We start from the raw sequence: 23,242 nt of genomic DNA, 5'->3' as shown, positions 1-23,242 counted from the left end.
CGGGAATGACAGGGACGAGAAGTCAGTGAGAAGAAGTCAGCCACTCGCACGCTGACCCGATGTCCCTCCAGGATGACAACGTGATAGCACCCGCCAATATGTGAAGAGGAGATAAGCAACATGACCAACTGGGGTAGGCCCAGTTCTATAGCAACGTCAACGAGAGTGACTTCGATAGCAGTTCAGGAAAGACTTTCGTCAGTCAGAGATCAGCAGTCACTGCAAAGACTGGTTATTTCGTATGTCGCCCATTGCTGGCGACACATCTGTATAGTTATAAAATTAAGTTTTGTATTTGATTATTACAATAAAAATCATTAATGCGACTTGTTTGATTGTTTGTCTAGCGAAACGAGTATGCAGGCGTCCTAGACAATACAAGATTGACAACGAAGCTGGACGTAACACTTAATATAGTGCTGATGTAAAAAAAAGTGCAAGATGGCGAAGCACAGGTCCTGATAACACAAAGCTTTCACAAGAATCAGAAATAGCTACAGCTTGTAAACTGTTCAGTGTATAAAGCGGAAAACAATAAATCATATCCTCACAGTTAATTCGACACATTTACACAAAATAATTTGTTTGCCAGTGCCTTACATTATTCGATTTAAAGTGTCTGAATATAATCGCCAACGAGCTATAAATTAACAAGTGGCGCCCCCTGGTAGTGGCAGTGAAAAATATTCGTGTAAGTACTTTTACCTTAAGGGGAGAAGCTATAATTTTACTTTTCATTATTCTTATAATGGTTTCCTTCAAGGTTTAAACAGTGAGGAAACAGTAGTATGTATAGCAGAAAATAAAACATATATGTAAACATTTTTGTTAACAAGTAGAGCACTTGCTCGCGAAAGGCATTTGTCTCGAGCTGGAGTTTCCATCCGGCACACAGTTTTAATCTGCCAGAATGTTTCATATTTGTTAATGTTTGAAAGAAAAGTGCACTAGGTTGGCTAAAGATACTATCAGTAGATGAAAAATTCGAACAGTTGCAGTCGGTTGTCGGGAGCCAGCCCTAGTGTGCATTGTATATAGCTGTGTGCGTTTGTGGTGTCTCGAGAAAAATATGTGACCTGGTATGGTTGTGGTGCGGGGTATTAAGGTGACACAGGAAGCAAGTGGCCATGGATTAATAGCAATTAAGTTACTACGCAGACATTGTGAGAGAGAGGTGGGTGAGAAGAAAGAGGGAGAGACTGAGAGGGAGAAAAGCTATAAGTTTACTTTTTATTATTCCTATGATAGTCTCCTTAAAGGTTTAATCAGTGAGCAAACAATAGTATGTATAGCATACAATAAAACACGTACGTAAACATTTTTTTAACAATTAGAGCACTTGCCCACGAAAGGCATCTATCACGAGCTAGAGTATCCATGCGGCAAACAGTTTTAATCTTCCTGGAAGTTTCATTTTGGCTAAAGACACTCTCTGTTGTTGAAAACGTCGAACAGTTGCAGTCTGTTGCCGGGAGACAGTGCTATTGTGCTATGTGCTCTTGTGGTGTCCGTAGGAAAGGATGTGGCCTGGTATTTGTGTGGTGGCGGTGTACTGAGGTGACGGAGGGAGCAATAAAATGACTACGGAGAAGTAGAGCGCGTGAGAGAGGGGGGGGGGGGGAGGTAGCAAAAGGGGGAGATTGAGAGAGAGAAAAGCTATAATTTTACTTTTTATTATTCTTCACTCTCTCTCGAGTGATACCAGTGAACCATTGAAGTCGTAACAGCCACTCCGGCAGTGGGTTTGCACAGATAAGCCAACCAATAAACTTTGTCAAGTGCAGCTCTCTACACTATTTTGAACTCTTTTGACCTTATTCAGGAAAAAGTTATTTCAGCGAAGTTACCTTTATTTAATGATGTTTTGACCCACCTCAGTGTTATAGCAATGAACTCATATACTGGAACACTGAAGAACACGTATTTATTCCACTGAAAAGGAATAAAAAAATCGCTCTATTATTGCTGTTTGGCAATACGGTTTATTTAATTTTGCTATACGACTTCTTCCTGATGGCATTTCATTCTTAAAGGCCGTTACAATCACGTCTCAGAATATTACTAGCTCAGTAATATATTTTAATACTGCAATAGTGACAGTGTTCTTGTGAGTGATTAGTAATGTATTACCGTATTAATTTGTCTATGAATTATTGCTTATTATTTTGTCAGCTTGTTCTTACGTCAGCACGGTGCCGTAGGATAAATATTTCGCCATGTCTACACCAGTCTTCCAGTTTTCATATGCAATAAAATAATAATTTTTTATCATTTCAAAATCAAAATTGTAATCCTAATATGTATGCTAAGGTGGGAGTCCAATGTGCATGTAGTTATCATTGGTAATTAGGAAGGTTATTAAGGTTGCAAATCTCGACGGTTGCATTACAAAATCGAACGAACAACCCATTCAGAAAGTCGTTGTTGCTTTTACATGTAATTAGCGACACAAATAGTACACTAGCCTCTTAGGAGTAGACGTTGCAGTTTAACTTAGCATAGTTCCTTTGCGTCAGACATCGACTTATCAATATATTATGAAATTTGTGGAAGTTAGCGAGGTGCCATAAGTGTAGCTAACAGTTTCGTAAGATCTAACCCTGAATCAGGTGGATTATAGTCGCAGTGGGGTGGCAGGAAAAAAAAAATGACTTGTGACTTTGACTGTGGGCCCTGAAATGTGAAGCATCTGCGAGCTGACAGGCGTCGACTGCAGCGGGGCGATTGCTGGACTTCTCCACTATTGGCGCAACGGACGTTGCTGGATGCTTCTGTCGAACAGTAGTGCTCTTAAACGAACAAAATAGGCGTCCGCCAACAACATCTACGTTAACACATTTTGTGAGCCATGGGAAGCGTTATCTTTTGGTGCTCTAGCGCCACCAGTTTTCTAAATCATTGTCAAAAATTCCATTGAGATAAATCAGAGAACTAGGTGGGGAGATATTTCGCGGCCCAGGACACAAGAAAGTACATCCAATACCTGATTAAGATGCTTTATGGAACTATCTGGGTTAGCCACTTTCAATGACTCTAGATCAGGCTCATCCAAGAATTGCGGCCCGGGCGCAAGACAGTGTAGTTTAGCGCCCCGTCCGCGATCGTGTGTCGCTAGTGTCACCATAGGAGCGAGAGAGCGAAAGAGAGAGAGAGAGAGAGAGAGAGAGAGAGAGAGAGAGAGAGAGAGAGACGCAGAGCGAGTGAGACCGCGCAGCACTGCTCTGCGCTGGACTGCTCCGCGGTCAGATCCAACGTAAAAAAATATTCTATTTTTGAATTAATTTAATGGAAGGGATATAGGGTCTCATTCTTACTGCTAGTAGTTACAAGTAAGTATATTTTGTTATACTTCGTGCTACAAGTTTTTGTATCCCTTTTCAGAGTTTAGAAATCGGATCTTTAGTTTGCTGTTTTGTACGTAATAATTTTAACTGACCAAGTTTGAAGACTTATTAAAATAGAATTAAGGTCATAAAGCTCTTTAATTCTTACAGTCAACATTGTTAAAAAAGACAACATTTTACACGTTTCTTTTTTTTTTTCGAGGAAACGATTTTGTCTAGTCTTGGTACAATACTCCGTGAGACTGCCAACCTCAAAGAATTGGTCTCATTTTTATCGCCAACGAAGGAACGGTTCTTAGTTTTAGCAAGCTTTAAAAGAGAGAAAAAGCGCTCACAGATATACGTGGAACCAAACATTCAGAGAACTTTGGCCGCGTGCTTGTGCAAAAGAGGATAGTTCTCTCGTGGAAGACAGATGTAAAAGTCATCCAAAGTTTTACACATAAGAAAGCGGTCCTTCTGGCGGACATGGCACTGTAGGTCAATCAGCTCTAGTTGAAGCACTTGTGAGACGTCCTCTGCCCGAAGGGAAAACGGGCGAACGAATATATCTATCGCCTGGCGTTCGGGCGTTCCGCACGGTCAGCTAAGCGGCACGGCTCGGCCACTGCAGCAACATAACGAATTCGCCCGCGGCCAGCCAAATCTGGCCGCGGGCGATCGCGGGCTCTAGCGTCCCAGGGGCGCAGTTTGGACGAGCCTGCTGTAGATTCTCTAGGATTATCTTCTATCAATTCAGTACGATTAACCGAACAAGTTCTACATAGATTTCCTTCCATATTCTTTTTGCTGTTCTCAGTTTTCCAGCCAAATCTTTCTGTAGAATCGCAGAAGGAACATCTCGCTTCTCGTAACCCTATTAAACGAACTCGTTCGTACTCAGTAAGATGTTGACAACATATCTTTATCGCCTTGAAGGCATCCTTTGTTATAATTAGCTCACCACATCCAGTCTGAAAGATAACTAACGCTCACGACCGTCGCAGTGTGTAAAGCAAACCTGACATGCTTCCTCTTACACGAATGGTGCGGAATTTACATCATCTTGCAGATGTATAAGCACGTTTACCAATTCACGTCGGACAGGTTCTTCTTGGTGTTGCCATTTTTTTCAGCCTCTCTTCTGATCAACATACAAAATTCCAATGAATAAATCTACTGCAAGACTGTGCTTGACATTATCAGTTCCTTAAACAGATGTGCGCTTGTGTGAAATCCACATTAACTTTAATTACTTTGTTTTGTGTAGTGAATACTTATTTCTTAAGCTAATATTTTCATCATAGTATTATACCGTAAGACATCAGAGGAAGGAAATATGATAACTGGTTGTTTCTTGATTCCAAAACTTTCAATTACGCTTATGAGAACGAAGCTGAATTTCAAAGTTTCCTCTTTTTTCATCTATATGTAGACGATTTTTATCTATTGTAACTCAACTATGCTCATAGTTGCTGGGAAATTTTGGAGGTGTGTTTAATCAAAATGTCAGAAAAGTATATTGTTGCAAACAAGTAAAATGTGGTACCGAAACTGACAAACTAAAACATGCATAGAAAACGAAAGAGGCGGGAGAACGGCGTGAATAATGGGAAAGAGAAACACAGTGAGACACAGAGAATACGAAAACAACGGAGTGAATATGGCCAACGCGAGCTCTGCAACTTGCCTGCATTACGCGACAGTGTCCGAAGTGAGGACTAGGTTTATCTCTCGGGTGGAGGAAGGGAGTTTGCAGCCTGCTGAATATTCACGGTGTTCCGGTATGTCGTATGCAGACTCAATCAAGGCAGCCAATTGGACTAACGGAGGTGGTTATCACGCAGGGGTCACAAGTTTAGGGTCCGGATCCTGATGAGACCGCAGCAGGACACCAGAGTCCAGTATCGTACCAAGAGGATGTGAGGGCAGGGCGGTGAAGCGTTGACTGTCGGAAGATTTATTTTGTCCACGGCGAAAACGAAGACTTAAAAGATAGAAAGCAGCTCACTCGGCAAATACGTAACACTGTTCCCCAGCAGACGTCGTTCCAGGGTTGGAGTCTGCGAGGACTGAAGTCGTAGTTTCCTACTTTCTCCCCCTCCCTCCCTTCCTTGAAATGTAGTGATAATGACAGTAATATGCATTAAACGCCCAGTCAGACCGGAAGATGAATTACACGGTGATTTCATCAACACTACTTCGTATTTTAAGGACGGAAAAGCACATTTTCAGGGCATTGACATTAGATGTCGATCCCACACAAATACTTGGCCCATAAATTTGACTGTATGCAGTTATGAGTTTCTAGATTTACATCTTTTAAACTTCGCGCACAGCGGTTGTTTGGCAATTGCCCCGGCTCACTGCAATAGCCTAATGCCTGAGCGCAAAGAACCGTACAGTGGAGTGAGAACCAGAGCGCTGCTATTCGCAGGATGTTGATGGTGAGAAAAGAGGAGGAGGGAGATGAACACATCTGCCCATCGTGTTTAGAATTCTTGAGAGCAAGAATAGTAACTAATACATCGGGAATATCAACCCCAAGCAAACATACATGGAACATTATTTTAACGGAAGGTGTAAAGCAAAGGTGATTAAGTTCAAAGTTGGTTTTCATAAATTCTTCCTCAGCCTTCAATTCACTTCAGAGTTCTCTTGGCAACACCACTTGTATCTATTCAAATGGTTCAAATGGCTCTGAGCACTATGCGACTCAACATCTGTGGTCATCAGTCGCCTAGAACTTAGAACTACTTAAACCTAACTAACCTAAGGACATCACACACATCCATGCCCGAGGCAGGATTCGAACCTACGACCGTAGCAGTCGCGCGGTTCCTGACTGAGCGCCTAGAACCGCGAGACCACCGCGGCCGGCCTGGTATCTATTCTGAGGTATTACTTATAATACGAATGATCAATTGTATCGCTTATTACCAAAGGGGGAAAATATCTCAAAAATTGAAAATGTATATTTGGTCGATTTTGGTATATTGAGACATATTGAGACGTAGACGCATCGACTGGAGCTAAGACCGGACGCCGTCAATGCCTTACTGCTTGTAGAAAACACACAGTGGTTATCAATAGTGGACAAGTCCATGAGTTAAGAAATAAACTTGTGGCAGGCATGAGTTATGCTGAACCAGTCCGTGACTTTTGTTGAGAACTTTAACTACTTCACAGGTAATATTATCCCTAGATTACTAAACCCTCCTGAAATTTACGATTGCAGTTGGTAAATATTCGTGGTTCCCGCCAATCTTATATTGTCAGTATAGGATGTTTTGCATCTGACATGCCAATTGTGACCTTATAATTGTGATTAGCCAGTGCATAAACTATAAATTGTGACTGATATTGTGCAGTCATATATATTCCCCAAAATGAAAATGAATAAACGTAAGCAGCTGAAATATTATTGAGAAATAAAGTTAAGAATTTTCGATTTAGAATTTAGTGATGTCTATTACGCTGAGGAATAGTGAATCTCCTGCGGATGTACTTCTATTTAACAGTGCCAGGCATAAAATCCAAACAAAATAACGCGTCACCGAAGTCAATAATTAAGTAGCGCTGAGCTGCTTGTTATATGACACACTCGTCCTTTTCATTCTCTTAGCATTTGCGGATCGCAGCATAAAATTTTTCAAGCAGAATGATCTGTCGCAATTGCTCAGTTTGACACGATAAACAAAGTATGTTACTAGTGCCACAACACTATTCCTCAAACCTCTTACTTGCACCACTGTACAGTAGTCCACAGTCGGGCACTATGCGGCTGCAGTGGGGCAGAGCCTGTGACAAACGATACGCACATACCGCATTGCCAACAAAATTCTGGATCCAGTTCCCGTGGAGCCAGCTTGGTACCGCCCTGCGCGCAGCTGTACATACCAGGTTTTCTCACTAACTACGTACATAGAGGCTGGGTACCAAACGAAATTAAAAACGTCATCTGTTTTCATAGATCTGTTTGTTGCCTACTACACTGTCTGGAGACATGGCCAAGCGTACAAATTCATGCAAACAGTCTCTTGCCCGAGAACTACCAGACTTACAGATTCCATGCTTGCTGCTAGAACATTACAAATAGTAACAAGAGAACAGATAAGCGTCGAAAGAACCCTGAACAAAGGCCTACCACACGGCTCCGTGTTGGCTCCGGGCTCTTCAGCTTATGTGTTGCCGATATTCCATCCACATCTTCGAGGAAATTTGGGCACGCAGGCGATTGGGTCCTAACCACATAACACAAGAACTTGAGGTCATGGAAACAAACTTGACATATGAATTTGAGACAATAAGTACATACTTTCGTAAATGAAGATTACAGCCAAATCCTACAAAAACCGAAATTACATGTTTCCATCTCAATAGTAAATTAGCAAGCAAACAACTTGACGTTCCTCTCGAGGGAAATCGGCTCCGATCTAATGAGCATCCAAAGTACCTTGGAGTCAGTTTGGACAGAACGCTCACTCATAAAACACATATGGAAAATACTGCAGCCAAACTAGAGACGAGGAATAATATTCTCGAGAAGCTGTGCGGCACTACTTGGGGCTCCTCACCTGACACGCAGCACACGTCGGCACTCGGAATGGTCTACTCGGCCGCGAAGTACTGCGCGCCGGTCTGGATCAACAGTGGTCACATAAAAAAAATCGAGCCACATACCACCTGCGGACCTGCGACGGAAGAATGCTCTTCTCCGGTAATATAGGAAGATAATCGACAACGCCCAGCTCCCTACACACTCCGACATGCCTGACCTGGAAAGAAACAGACTTTGGCCTAGACATCCAACAATGATAACAGCCTAGGAATTGCGGAAGTGTAAATCTATGCAATAAAGACACGGATGGAACAATGGAGAGAGATGTGCCCAGAGCATCGTCAAGCCCTCCCTTGCTTCACTAAGAGACCGGGTAAAACACAAACTTGCAACTGTGACTGCGGAGCCAACAGACCATCCACCATATCGTCCAAGAGTGCGACAGTACACTGTACCAAGTTCAGTGATTTGCTTAAGGCAAAAGACTTTATTCACAATTTTGCTGTTTGTGTTCAATTGTATTGACGATATATAATCTTAATGTGTGCATTTAATTGTATTGCCCATTATCTGTATATTTTATACTTCTTATACAGCATATTTTATTGTTTTTTCAATATAGTATTGTTTAAACATTTTTAAGAAGTGTAAAATGATGCATTGCATTACAGTAAACAAATAAAAGCATTCAGAAGGTCACACCCGCGAACTTTCAGAATTATGGCCCAAATTTTCTCGCGGGATCGATTGTCTTGCAAGCATGCTTTTTTCTCCGTAAAACACGAGGTCAGGTTTGTGATGTTTTTTGTTACTCGAAGCAGAGGTACGACAACGAATAGCTACATATTGGGTTAGTGCAGGAGTTTGCAGCATTTTTCCGTAACTGAAACGAAACACAACAGTTACAAATAACACAGACTTTAATCATCAGTAATATATTCACGTATACAATTTACGACAGTCTGCCAACGCTAGGGTAACTTTCGTTCCGCGACTGTAGAAATCACGTGGTTTTGAAGAACTTGTCGCGCTATTTTCGGAGTGCATTTCCATCTGGAAAGGAAGTTCCTTGAAATTTGTTCGATGGAGAGCGGAAAGGTGAAAATCTGAGGGTGCAAGATCAGCTGAATAAGGTGGGTGCGGAATGACTTCGCAACGGTATTCCTGCATAATGTCCTCGGTAAGTGTAGCAGAATGCGGGCAGGCGTTGTCGTGGAACAGTATCACTTCTCTTTCCCTTCCTGGCAATTGTCCTTGGCTTGCGTCTGCAAGACGTCTCATGGAACAGTTGAAAGATAGTAGGAAATTTTAAGAAACGAGTGTTGAGGAAGCAGCAGCAGAAGTTTGAAAAAAAAAAAAGGAAAGTTGGATTTAACGTCCCATCGACATCAAGGTTCAAATGGCTCTAAGCACTATGGGACTTAACATCTGAGGTCATCAGTCCCCTAGAATTTAGAACTACTTAAACCTAACTACCCTAAGGACATTACACACATCCATGGCCGAGGCAGGATTCGAATCTGCGACCGTAGCGGTGGCGCGGTTGCAGACTGCAGCGCGTAGAATCACTCGGCCACTCTGGCCGGCGACATCGAGGTGATCTGAAACGGAGCATATGCTCTCCTGAATGAGAGTCCAACGTGCTAACCACTGCTCCACCTCTCTCGGCAGTACAAGTTTGCGGGAAAAGGAGTAAGAAAAATTACTGTTTGCCGAAGAATGTGATCAAAAGCGAAAGAAGAAAGAGTGTCAAAGAAAAACACCTAAAAGAAGATTCTACACAAATTAAAAAAGAACATGCAAATCATAATAGGAAAACAAAAAGTCTTCTAGAAGGAAGAATACGAACATGTGGAGAATCCAAATAAAAGAAAAGAAGAGGATAAAGCTTCTGATGTGCAAAACAATTTTACAGGTCAATACGGTTCTTCAGAAACAGACATGTAACTTGGATGTATTGCATTAAAGATTAAAATAGCGACACAGTTTTGGAAAGGTAAGATAATTTCCAAGAAATATTTTGTACGAACTTTTAAATACCATAGGTCGAAGTACGGAAATGAGGATAGAATACAAACATCAGAAGGTAGATCCCCCATTAGCACCAGTGACACTGAAAGAGACAGTCGACGCAAGAAGGACGATTTAATGTATGTTATTCTAATACAAAAGACTGTGTCGTAAAAATAGAAAATCTGTGTTACTAGAGTAGAATCCGGGTTCCCTGATTTATCGCGAGTGGTAGCCTTAACCAGTAGTCTATCTGAGTCAACGACAAGATCTGACTCTATCTTTGTCACTGATAATTCCACCTATTATTTCTGAATCCCACTTTTTTCAATTTCAAAAAAATTTACTTCTCCACCACATCGCCTTTACCATGACTTATGGCACGCAGCACCTGTGCTCTGAATAAAGGTATAAGCATAGAGGTGGTAGTTCTGACAATGTCTGCAACTGAAATGGTAATAATAACTGTTTCAAGTGGCTCAGTCGCGAACTGGAAATCTTTCAACTGGAGATCACTACTGTGACCTGCTTGTTTCTAATCCACCCAAGCCATACAGACGTGAAATCTGAACGACGTATCGTTGAGAAGGCTCTTCACATAAATGCCAGGAGAAGGCTAGGTTAATGCCAGACTGAAAATTGCCTTGAAACGAACAGGATTCGATACCGTGACTTCTCTGTTTCCATTCTCAGGGCTTAGCACAAGGGTGAGCCCAAATGTCCACAACTGATGGACTGTCGAACTCAAGTATTGAAAGGCAGATGAGGTATGTGCTTCAGTTTTGCATTTACAGCGTTATTCACGTTGATTTAGGAGTGTGGAGAGGCCGTTTCCTCAAGAACAAGAAACAGACTTCTCGTAACAAACAAGCACAACGAAAAACTTTTTTTCGTAATGCTTGTACAAAAATCAACAATCTGCGCCCTAAAATTCATTCCATATTACAAACAGCTCAAAGACCACAAATTAAAATTTCTGCATGTCGCACTACAAAGCATAATCAATAAACACAGTTTCACATTATACAGTACAGCCACAAGCACAAACTACACCATCCACAAGTAATCAGAAGGCCCCTGACGGACAAACAATCCTCAGATTCATGCTCCGCAGATTCAGTAGATCATACGTAAAGAAACAGAATTGCACACAGAAATTAAACGCATCAAAACAAATAGCACTGGAGAAGGGGTAAAATAATGCGTGATAGAGAAACTAAACCACAAAATGTGCAAATCTACAGGGAATGAACACACAATATGCACACGAGATGGTAATCAACAATACAAAAGAACCGAAAACATAGACAATGGCAATACACGGGTAACAACACAGAAAAATTCTATAAAACAACTAAATTATTTTTGAAGTGTTTATTGTAACAATCTTAGTTACAATTAATCACATTAGATAATTAGTTTCGACCGCTTTCAGTGATCACCTACAAATCTCACTGAATGTGATACGTGAAACTATTTATCAGACGTCACTAACTGCAACTCAGAGTGTTACTGTAAATATTTTTAAAATATGTACGAGGCCGTGCTGAATGGTAAACTCCTCCGAATTTTTATGAGAAAATCCCCGAAATTTTTAAACACAAAACAAACGATATTAACGTTCTGCATCTTTATTCTTCCAGTCCACAAATTTGCTGCCCTCTGCTGCTACACGGCTTCGTATTATAGCGCTCATCATGGTGGCGCCTACGCGGTGTCCAAAATTAAAGCAACGTACTGAAATTTTGAAATGTTGCATTTATTTTGATGCCAAATAGCATAATCATGTAATAGTAAAGAAGAAACAATATAAAGAATACAGAACGTAAGCAACTGCAACATGCATAACGGTAGAAAAAAATGGTTTTCGTTTTATCGAACTTAAATGATTTACACACAAATTCCGACAACTGGATAATGCGCCCAGAGTGAGGTGTGGCGACCTCTGGGAGCAGTAGAGGCCTGACAAATGACGGGCATGCTGTGAATGATGTCGTCAGTTTCAAGTTGAGTCAATAACGGCTATTATTCTTGCAGAGCAGCTGGCAAGTCTTGGAGAGTGGTTGGTGGATGCTGACGTGATGTAACCCCTCTTTCCAGTGCATCCCAGACGTGCTGTATTGGGTTCAAATCGAGTGATTGAGCAGGCGACGCTAGGTATCCAATATATTCCGTTTCCACGAAAACATCAGCCACGCGTGCTCTATGAGGTCGAGCATTATCGTCGAGCAGTACGTAAGTCTGGGCTCACAGTACATCGCAACAGTTGCACATGAGGTTCCAAGACCTCGTCACGATACCTGACAGTGGCGTCGGGAATCACTGTCTGGACCAAATCGGGACTCATCTGTGAAACTTATGTTGACCCTGTGTTCGACCGTACAGGTGCCACGTTGACTGCTCCATTCTAGACGCTCCCTTCTGTGAAGACGCGTCAGAGGCACACACACAGCGGGTATCCGATGGTAAAGGCCATTCTGCCGAGGCCTTCTGTATACCGTTTGCCTCGCTACAGCACGTCAAATGAATGCTGCAAGGTCAGATGCCAGTTGCTGTGCGGTACCGTCGTGCCCTTATAGCCAAACAACGGTTCTGACTTTCTGATGTTACACGTGGTCTCCCCACCCTAGTCTTCTAGATAGAGTGTCGCTACATCCAAAAAGCATCAGAACGATTAAGATTAAGACATCGGACCATATCCTGCTCCCATTCTTCCCATGCCTCCATCGCAGAGAGCCTGATATGAGTCTTCTCTGGGCCATGTTGCACAGTTTGTGACTCATTACACAGTGATTGTGGATGTAGACTACCTGGCAAACACGATCCGATTTGATAGGTTCCCTGGCGTCATCGTTGGCATGGTTGTCCGTTAACCAGAAAGCCATCTTCCAAGCAATACACGACCATACGGACATCTGTTGACAGTTTGCATGATTATATCGTGAACTAGAGCCAGGGCGAGGAAACAGTGGTTTGTTGCTTTAATTTTTGAGACCGGCGTATGTCGGTGCATGAGGAGAAGGGCGTGTTGTAATTGAGTTCGTGCACACGCGGAGCACCCTTTCTTCAACATGACACTGCCAGACCTCACATGAGCGCTATGGAATCTGCAACAATACGATGCCTTGAGATCATTGTCTTACATCCGCGACTAGGCCTCACGCTAGTTTGGTACCTTTCCAAAATATAAGGGACGTCTCCGACGACTTCACTTAGATAGCGATGTAAGCAGACGTGAGGTTGTGATTTCAACAACAAACATTCTACAGTGACGGATTCAAAGACTTAGATAGCGATGTAAGCAGACGTGAGGTTGTGATTTCAACAACAAACATTCTACAGTGACGGATTCAAAGAAGTAGCTTCTTGTTTGGAGGCTTACTATGTTGAGAAATAGATACTTAAACATTAAGAATAAATCTGTAGAATGTTAATAACATTTCATTTATCTAAAAAGCTTTAAGAATTTTCACATCGTACGTTTGGGACCATTACTTTCCATTGAACCCTCGTACGCAGTTCCGACATATCTCGTGCCAATACTTAATCTGTTATTAAAATCAAAGTCGCGTACTCACACTTATGAGCCAAAACGTTATGACCTCTGCCCACCTCTATACTGAATCCCTCCTGGTTGTGATAAGGTCTCAAAGGAATGGGAAATTGTTCAACCAACGATACGGACCGAAAATGAAGAAATCCACAGACTCAACGGACTTTGATAGGAGGAGACTCGCATGGCCTGCTGACTGGGGACGAGAGTCTCGGATATTACAATGCACGACTCTATTGAAGATGAAGAAAGCGCTTCAAATAGTCTTACAGCAGGCGAAAAATGACTTTATTGCTTAAATTGCGTTTCGGGTTTATTTCCATCATCAGACATCCAGGTCAATTGGTCACAGCATACGAGCGTTACTAGATATATGTGTAACATAGCTGACAGAGTGACTAGTCTACCAATGGAAATAAACCCCGAGTGAGCTCAGTGAGCAAATTGGGTAATAAAGTCATTTTTCAATGGCTGTATGATTTTTTCAAGCGTCTTACTCAGCTCAATACAGTATTACAGTGTAGTACAACCATGGTCCATTACCTCCTACGAGATTTCAAGTCTCAACTATATATAATCTCGGAATAGCAAATCTGGTTCACTGTTACCGTCTGCACCCTTGAGCTTCTGCGGTAAATGACAGTACGTTGAAACCATGAATAGCCAACACGGTGTTGGACTTCCACGCCTTATCACAGCACGTATAGGTCGGCGGCTTGCTCACTCTGTACAAGACAGGTGCAGATCTGTGGCAAATCTGGCGACACAGTATGTAAGTAGGCTGTTTAGGGTTTTTTTATTGGTAACGCCACGTAGCGCTCTATATGAAAATCACTGACTGTGCTGTGTGCAGTCTGAGGTTGGTTTGCATTGTAGATCGCTATTGTAGTGTTGGGCAGTTGGGTGTTAACAGCGCGCAGCATTGCGCAGTTGGAGGTGAGCCGCCAGCAGTGGTGTATGTGGAGAGAGAAATGGCGGAGTGTTGAGAGCGGATGATCTGGACGTGTGTCCATCAGAGACAGTAAATTTGTAAGACTGGATGTCATGAACTGCCATATATATTATGAATTTGGAACACTATTAAGGTGAATACATTGTTTGTTCTCTATCAAAATGTTTCATTTACTAACTATGCCTGTCAGTACTTAGTGCCTTCAGTAGTTTGAATCTTTTATTTAATTTGCAGTATTGCTGCTGTATTGCAGTAGTTCGAGTAACAAAGATTTTTGTGAGGTAAGTGATTTGTGAAAGGTATAGGTTAATGTTAGTCAGGGCCATTATTTGTAGGGATTATCGAAAGTCAGACTGCGTTGCGCTAAAAGTATTGTGTGTCAATTTAGTGTTGATCAGAATAGGTAAAGAGCGAAATGTCTGAGTACGTTCAGTTCTGCTCAGCTGTTTGAAAATCAAATAATGTAAGAGGTTTATCTGCATAGTAATCATTAATTTTTCTAAGGGGACGTTTCGTATGTCGACCCTTAGTCTTCTGATTTTTTCTTGTAGTTTCTGTAATTACTGTAGCTATTGTTTATTGATAGCGCGTAATTAGAGAGAGAATTTCCTTTGTAGTTGTAGTCTTTCATTGTTCTACAGTAAAACAGTTATGACATGCATGTAGATTTGCACCAAGTATTTCGCAGCTGCGCTTGCAATTAACTAGATATTATTTACAGTGCTATGTTAATGTGTTTTCTTATTTTGCTCTTCTAATTGGGCTTTTCTGTGTTATCGTGTGAAATATTGTGACAATAATGGTGTGTGAAAAATGTATCATTAGGCTCCAAAGTAAACTGAGAAATTATAGTGACCACTGTGTAATAAATTAACAGACATTCAAAGTGGTAATTTGGTAATTGTGTATAGGGAAATGGAGCAGGCGGCAAATAATGGCATAGACAGTGAAACAATTAGTGAATACGGAAGCACTATCGATCGATCGGTCGGCAACAGCTCGCTCCAGGAATCCGACATGACAGGAGATAATCTTGCAAATACTGTAGATTCAGGTTTTGGGTCCTCACCGTTTTCTCAAATAAGTCAAGACGCATTGTCTGATTGTCAAAATGTGAATATTGGCGGTGCAAATGCACTGCTGAAAATGATAGAGGAACAGATTCCAGACACAAATACATTATTATTGCAATTAAAGCAACAAATGAAACAAAATCAGAGACAAACACAGAAGAGTTAGACACAATGGAACAAAATCTTCAAATGTTAGACACCACGCTTGAACAAACACGTGAAGATTTAGCTACTGAGTTACATAACATCGAATCGAAATGTCAAAAAATCTGTAATGACGTAAAAACACAAATTTGTGAGCATTTTCAACCATTTTTTTTTGCAGCATGAAAATGCATTACAGAATCACGAAGCAGACATAAAAGAACTGAAAACTATTTTTCATGAAAATCACAAGACCTTGCGGGCTAAAATCGTCTCAGTTGCATCTACCGATTCAGTTACACTACTTGCAAAAACTGAGCAAAACTTAAAGGACACAGTAGATACTCTGAAAATTGGTTCAGAAAGACACATTGAGGAAATTAGCTCATTATCAGAGAAAGTAGTCGAACTTTCTGATCAGCTAAATAATTTATCTACGAAGATAGATGATAATCTGAATGGCACAAGACAGGTAGTCTTTAATGATACAGTAGAGTACGAAAAAATTAGGAAATTCAAACAAAATCAGAATCAAATTAATTGGCAACACCAAAGAGAAATCCGGGAAGTACTTTTATGTATGTACTTATATGATAATCACTGTAACACTGATGTATATGTTATTTGGATATTTTTGAAAAGCCCGTATTACTACAAATGTTGTCTGTATTGTTATGTTCTTTAATGATGTATTTTGTACCTTTGTTATTGTATTCTCAATTAAGTTACATTTCACTGCACACGTTTCTGTTGATCATAATATATGCACAATATGTGAGAAGTTGGGACTGTTAGTGTTTGCACGTGTGTTGATAATTCAGCAAGGGACTGGTTAACAGCATTGTTGGTTCTAAGGACAATTCCAAAAACTTTACGTGTGCGCAAGAGGTGGTTTACGGACTTGCTATTGCTGGTTCTAAGGACAATTCCAATAACTTTGTGAGTGCACAAATGGTGGTTTATGGACTTGCTATATTGTCCACAAGACTCTTCGATAGGGATTGTGGACCTGCACAGTCGCAACAGATGGCTGCTGGCCGTCTCTACAAGGACTAAAGTGGTTCTGCATCTTTGATGGCCTTCCAATACCATTATTTCTACAAGGACTGCAGTGGGTCTGCACCTCTGGTGGCCCACCAATACCACAATCTCTACCAGGACTACAATGGGTCTGCTCTGTGATGACCTACCTACCAATATTCTTCAAAACTTCGACTGACTCTGCTGTGGGTTTGCTCTGTTGTGGCCCATTACCTCTCTGCATGTCAAGAGTCAGCACTGTCTCTCCGCTGGAAGGACAACACTACTTCTTCAAGACTGCATGGAAATGCACTACTTCTGTGTGCATTTTCATTTACTGCTCAGACTTTGAGAAAAACACTGCAATTTTACTGTGATGAATGATCAGGCCTGTCTTTACGGACTGTGAGAATATTTTAGCTTTTGACCAACATTGTATCTATAAGTGTGTGCATTTGATTTCTTTGTTATTGTAATTGTGAAATATTTTAACAAATATGTACTGACCAATGCTCAAAACAATTTGTAAAATTTTTTTGTGCGGAGGATGGGGGCAATGTAAGTAGGCTGATAGGCTTTTTAAATTGGTAACGCCACGTAGCGCTCTATATGAAAATCACTGGTTGTGCTGCGTGCAGTCTGTGGCTGGTTTGCATTGTTGTTCGCTATTGTAGTGTTGGGCAGTTGGGTGTTAACAGCGCGTAGAGTTGCGCAGTTGGAGGTGAGCCGCCAGCAATGGTGGATGTGAGGAGAGAAATGGCAGAGTGTTGAGAGCGGATGATCTGGACGTATGTCCATCAGAGACAGTAAATTTGTAAGACTGGATGTCATGAACTTCTATATTTGGAACACTATGAAGGTAAATACATTGTTTGTTCTCTATCAAAATGTTTCATCTACTAACTATGCCTGTCAGTAGTTAGTGCCTTCAGTAGTTTGAATCTTTTATTTAGCTGGCAGTAGTGGCGCTCGCTGTATTGCAGTAGTTCGAGTAACGAAGATTTTTGTGAGGTAAGTGACTTGTGAAAGGTATAGGATAATGTTAGTCAGGGCCATTATTTGTAGGGATTATTGAAAGTCAGATTGCGTTACGCTAAAAATATTGTGTGTCACTTTAGTGTTGATCAGAATAGATAAAGAGCGAAATGTCTGAGTATGTTCAGTTCCGCTCAGCTGTTTGAAAATCAAATAATGTAAGAGGTCTATCTGCACAGTAATTCATTAAGTTTTCTAAGGGGACGTTTCAAGTACAATACTGGTACAGGAAGATGTTTTTCAAAAACACCGTTCAGAGTACGTTGTTGGACACGGGACCTGCAGCAGAAGAACGCTACGTGTTGACCCAGTGACATCGTCAGTTACAATTGCAGCGGGCACGCGATCATCGAGATCGGATCGTGTATCAGTGGAAATATATCGCCTGGTTGGATGAACCACGTTTCTTGTGGCAGCAGGTGGATGGTCGTTCTCGGATATACCTTCATCCTGGCGAATGTCTGCTTGAAAGAAGCACCACACCACGGGTACAGACTGTTGGCGCGCTATTATACTAAGGAAGATGTTCATCTGAGATACCTTAAGAATTGTAGTAGCACTTGAAGGTCTCGTGACCAGTGTGGACTCACTGTTGACTAGGTGAACATTGCAGACCATCTGCGTCCCTTCAAGCTTGATATCTTTCCCGTCAGTGATGAGATATTCAAGCAGGTTAGTTGTCCATGTCACTAAGGCCAGGCTCGTGCTACAGTGATTTGGGAAGCATGTTAGTGGACACACGTTGATGTCTTGCCCATTAAATTCACCTGGCCAAAAACCGATTTAACACAAGCACTCGAGCGCCAGCTCGTTGGCAACAATCCACCGGCCCGTAAAAATATATTGACAAATATCTCTTGTGACCTACCAAGGACTTCTCAAATTTCTGCCACGCAGAATCACCGCAACTTTGCTTTTCAGAGATTCGTAACACGCCATTAAACAGGAGGCCATAATGTTTTGGCTCGTCAACGTTTACTAATAAAGTAGTTGACAACAGAAAAGGGGAGATTTGAAAAAAAGAAAAACGTATACTTCTAATCGAAAATGGCAACACGACACAGAAAATTTCAATACACTGGAACACTTACAGACAAACTGAGATTACATCTAGCTTTTGCCAGTACATGTGGGACAGACGAGCAGAGTTTTTAACACGAGATATTGGGGACACCTGAGACCACCACAGATCACATTTGCTGGACACTTTGTAACCCACAGTTACTGCTAAACTAAAATTAACACAGATCTAAATATACTAATATCCACTCACCTCCTATATAAAAAGCTGCTTCTGATAGGGAAGTTAATGTCGAAAGGAAATGAGATTATATTGTATTATATTGCCCGGGGCTATGGCACACTGTTTAACACGTTGGACTAACTATACAAATACGAAAAGTAAAAAAAAAAAATGAACAAGAATATAAAACGCGATGGACACCAATGACACATTCACACACACACACACACACACACACACACACACACACACAGAGGGAGAGAGAGAGAGGGGGGAGGGGGGAGGGCGGGAGGGAGGGAGAGAAAGTAAACAAAGGTCATATTAAGTCAGAGCTGCAACATGCGGTCGTACATTATCCTGCTGATTGTAGGGTTTTGCAATGATGGAATGAAGGGTAGAGCCACGGGTCGTAACACATATGAAATGTAGCGTCCACTGTTCAAAGTGCCGTCAATGCGAACAAGAGGTGACCGAGACGTGTAAACAATGGCACCCCATACCATCACGCCGGGTGATACGGCAGTATGGCGATGACGAATACACGCTTCTAATGTGCGTTCACCGCGATGACGCCAAACACGGATGCGACCATCATGATGCTGTAAACAGAACCTGGATTCATCCGAATAAAGGACGTTTTGACAATCGTGCACCCAGGTTCGTCGTTGAGTACACCATAGCAGGCGCTCCTGTCTGTGATGCAGCGTCAAGTGTAACAGCAGCCATAGTCTCCGAGCTGATAATCCATGCTGCTGCAGACGTCGTCGAACTGTTCGTGCAGTTCTTTGTAGTCTGGCAAACGTCCCCATCTGTTGACTCAGTGATCGAGACGTGGCTGCACGATGTTACAGCCATGCGGATAAGATGCCTGTCATCTCGACTGCTAGTGATACGAGGCCGTCGGGATCCATCACGTTCCGTATTACCCTCCTGAACCCACCGATTCCATATTCTGCTAACTCTCATTGGATCTTGACCAACGCGAGCAACAACGTCGCGATACGATAAACAGCAATCGCGATAGGCTACAATCCGACCTTTATCAAAGTCGGAAACGTTATGTTACGCATTTCTCTGCCTTACACGAGGCATCACAACAACGATTCACCAGGCAACCTCGGTCAACTGCTGTTTGTGTATGAGAAATCGGTTGAAAACTTCCCACATGTCAGCACGTTGTAGGTGTCGCCACTGGCGCCAATATTGTGTGAATGCTCTGAAAAGCTAATCATTTGCATGTCACGGCATTTTCTTCCTGCCGGTTAAATTTCGCGTCAGAATCACGTCATCTTCGTGGTGTAGCAATGTTAATGGTCAATAGTGTATTTTCGCCACGATATTTATTACTCAAAATGTATTTACATTTTACGTGTTTGTATAAAAGTAACAATGACCATTTCCCCTGTACTTACTCGTTACACTTGTACATCCTTCTTTCCAACCAGATTTCCTCGTTTCGAATTCGCTATATGAGAAAAAACTGTTTAGTGTACCTACAAATTCTTTTAGTATCTGCCACAATCATTATTACTATTGTCATTATTATTGTTTCTATTAACACTAATAGCGGCAGCAGCAATAGTACAAGTACTGCCAGTGTTAACTTTTTTACTTCATGGTCAGCATAACTTACACTGTCACTACATGAATTCGTATCATTTTAATACTACTTGTCACACTAAAACTGTTGTTTCTTAACAACGATAGGGCCCCATGACCCTAACTAGCTAAATATTGAAAAAAGATCGTGTTTGTGTAGGAGATGGACCTCAGTTCGTAATATCTCGTAAACAGCCTAACACACAGTCCCTGGCAGCATCGACGCATAATAAGGGGAAAGAAAGCTTATATTTTATAACAAAGTCTCAGTTATTGGTAAAGTTACAGAATAATGACGGATTAAATAATTAATCCATTTTAGAATTGCAGCAGATACATATTTCAGATACCATTTACAGCAGTGGTACACACACCATAGGCAGTGAAAAACTGTAATGTCACTGGTGTACTTACACACCGGTGGAACCCTTTTTTGGACAAGAAACTCCGTGTAACGGACGACGGAACTGCGGCCGCGCATGCGCAGTGCACCAACTGCGTCGCAGGCTGCCAGGAGCTCGCAGGTCCTCCTTTCTGGAAGGCGCTGCGGCGCGGATGGCTGTCGAGAGGTCAGCGACCTCCCGCTGAGAGCGGGATCGATGTCGCCGCGTCCTTGGCGCCCGTCGAGGGTGTCTCCAGGCGTCTCGCCGTGACGTCACGCCGCCGGACGGCTGTAACACCTGGAGCAGACGCTATGGGCGCGTTCTTCTGAGCAGACTGCGCAGCGCTCTCTGGCGCTCCAGCCACTGTCGGGTTTGCTGCTGTGCAGCTGTGAGCAGACCTCTAGGAGATGTCCTGATGGGAACGACGTTCGTATCGTTCTTCGGTTCTCGAACTGGTTTGAACGTCTTAAGATCTCCATTATTTATCAACACTCATGCTCATAAATTAAGGATAATGCTCATACATGGCGAAACAACGCTCTCGTGAGCGGGTTGCGTGTTTAAATCACCTCAGGGTATGACCATGCGGTGCATTTACCTGCGGTCGTCGCACGGTGCCGCTGGCAGCAGTCAACATACGCAGAGGTGTGTTGGTGCATGTCAGAGCACGTTGCACAGAGTAAATGTGCAGACGTTTTCAGACGTGCTAATGATGACTGTGTATTGAAAATGGCTCAAAAAACACATATTGATGATGTTATGAGGGGTAGAATACTAGGGAACAGGAGTCTGGTCAAACGCAGCAGGTCATAGCACGGGCCCTCTGTGTGCCACAAAGTGTGATCTCAAAATTATGGAAACGATTCCAGCAGGCAGGAAAATGGTCCAGACGCTACAGTACGGGACGTTCACAGTGTACAACACCGCAAGAATACCGATATCTCACCAACAGTGCCCGCAGACGGCCACGGAGTACTGCAGGTAGCCTTGCGCGGGACCTTACCACAGCCACTGGAACAGCTGTCTCCAGACACACAGTCTCGAGATGCCCGAACAGATATGGTTTATTCACCTGGAGACCTGCAAGGTGCATTCCACAGACCCCTGGTCGACGTATCGCTGCACATTTTCAAACGCCTATGACATTGTGGTATTCAGACAGTTTTACTTTGCGTACATGCAATGAATATGACAAACTGTCAGAGTTGAATAGAGAGGAGCCTCGTGTAGCTGTAGATGTAGAGAACATGCAGCAGTCCTTAGCAATTAGGAGGCCTAGGTTAGTCGCAAAGTCTAGCAGAAAGAAGAAGTTTCTGCTGCTAGGTAGTTCTCAAGGCAGAGGTGTGGGCTAGCAGTTGCAGGAAGTGTTTGGGAGTGAGTGCCAGGTCACCAGCACTGTGAAGCCTAGTGCAGTGTTGGCTCAGGTGACTGACAGCATAGGGGAGTTGTGTAAGAATTTTACGAAGGGGGTTGAGGTAGTGAAGTGGGTGGAGCAGGGAAGAGTCTCGATAAGGATGGGGAATATGATGTCAGTGGTGATCTGGTTAAGATAGCTACTCAAACTGGTGGTACTAACGTGTATTTCGTGCAACTGTTTCTGCATATAATTGACCTCACCTTAATGCGGCTGTTAGGCGTGTTAACGTAGGACTGGGGGAGGGCGCTAATGGCAGAAGGCATCTCAGTGTTGCCATTTGGGTCTATCAGTAGATCGGGTTTCATTAGGCATGGCCTGCACCTCAGTTGGTATGAGGAAGAGAATGCTGCGTAAGCTTATAGGTGACAGTGTAGTGGGTGGTAGTGGTGGTGGTGTCTCTCATGGAAAAAATCCTGGAGTAGCTGGTGCACCTTTTTTAGACTGAAGTCAGCTTACAGGTATACCTGCTTAAAGGAAGTCCCTGTAACTAAGGGCTCACCTTCCGAGGATGTAATGCTTCGAAGTAGAGAAGGAATTAGCATATTTCATGAAAATAAAAGCAGTATTAGCGATAAAGTTAGTGAACTGCTTATACATGTTAACTATGAAATTATTGGTATATCGGAGCACCACTTAAATAATTTTACAATTCAAAGGCTTGCTTTACCAGGCTACAGATTAGCTGACTGTTTCTCAAGGAGTACCTTGTGGGGTGGGGGAGTGGCTCTGTACGTAAAAAGCAGTATTCCATTTGAGTCCCTAGACATATCACGACACTGCACTGAGCAGATATTTGAATGTTGTGCAGCGGTAGTTGAACTTAGTGAAACTAAACTTCTAATTGTTGTTGTTTATAGGTCCCCTAACTCCGACTTCAGAGCATTTCTGCTCGAACTAGAGAGGGTTCTTGATTCACTTTGTAGGGAGTA

The sequence above is a fragment of the Schistocerca gregaria genome, chromosome 7 (genome assembly GCF_023897955.1).
Source record: "Schistocerca gregaria isolate iqSchGreg1 chromosome 7, iqSchGreg1.2, whole genome shotgun sequence".
Taxonomy (NCBI): Eukaryota; Metazoa; Arthropoda; class Insecta; order Orthoptera; family Acrididae; genus Schistocerca; species Schistocerca gregaria.
This window is presented reverse-complemented; position numbering follows the sequence as displayed.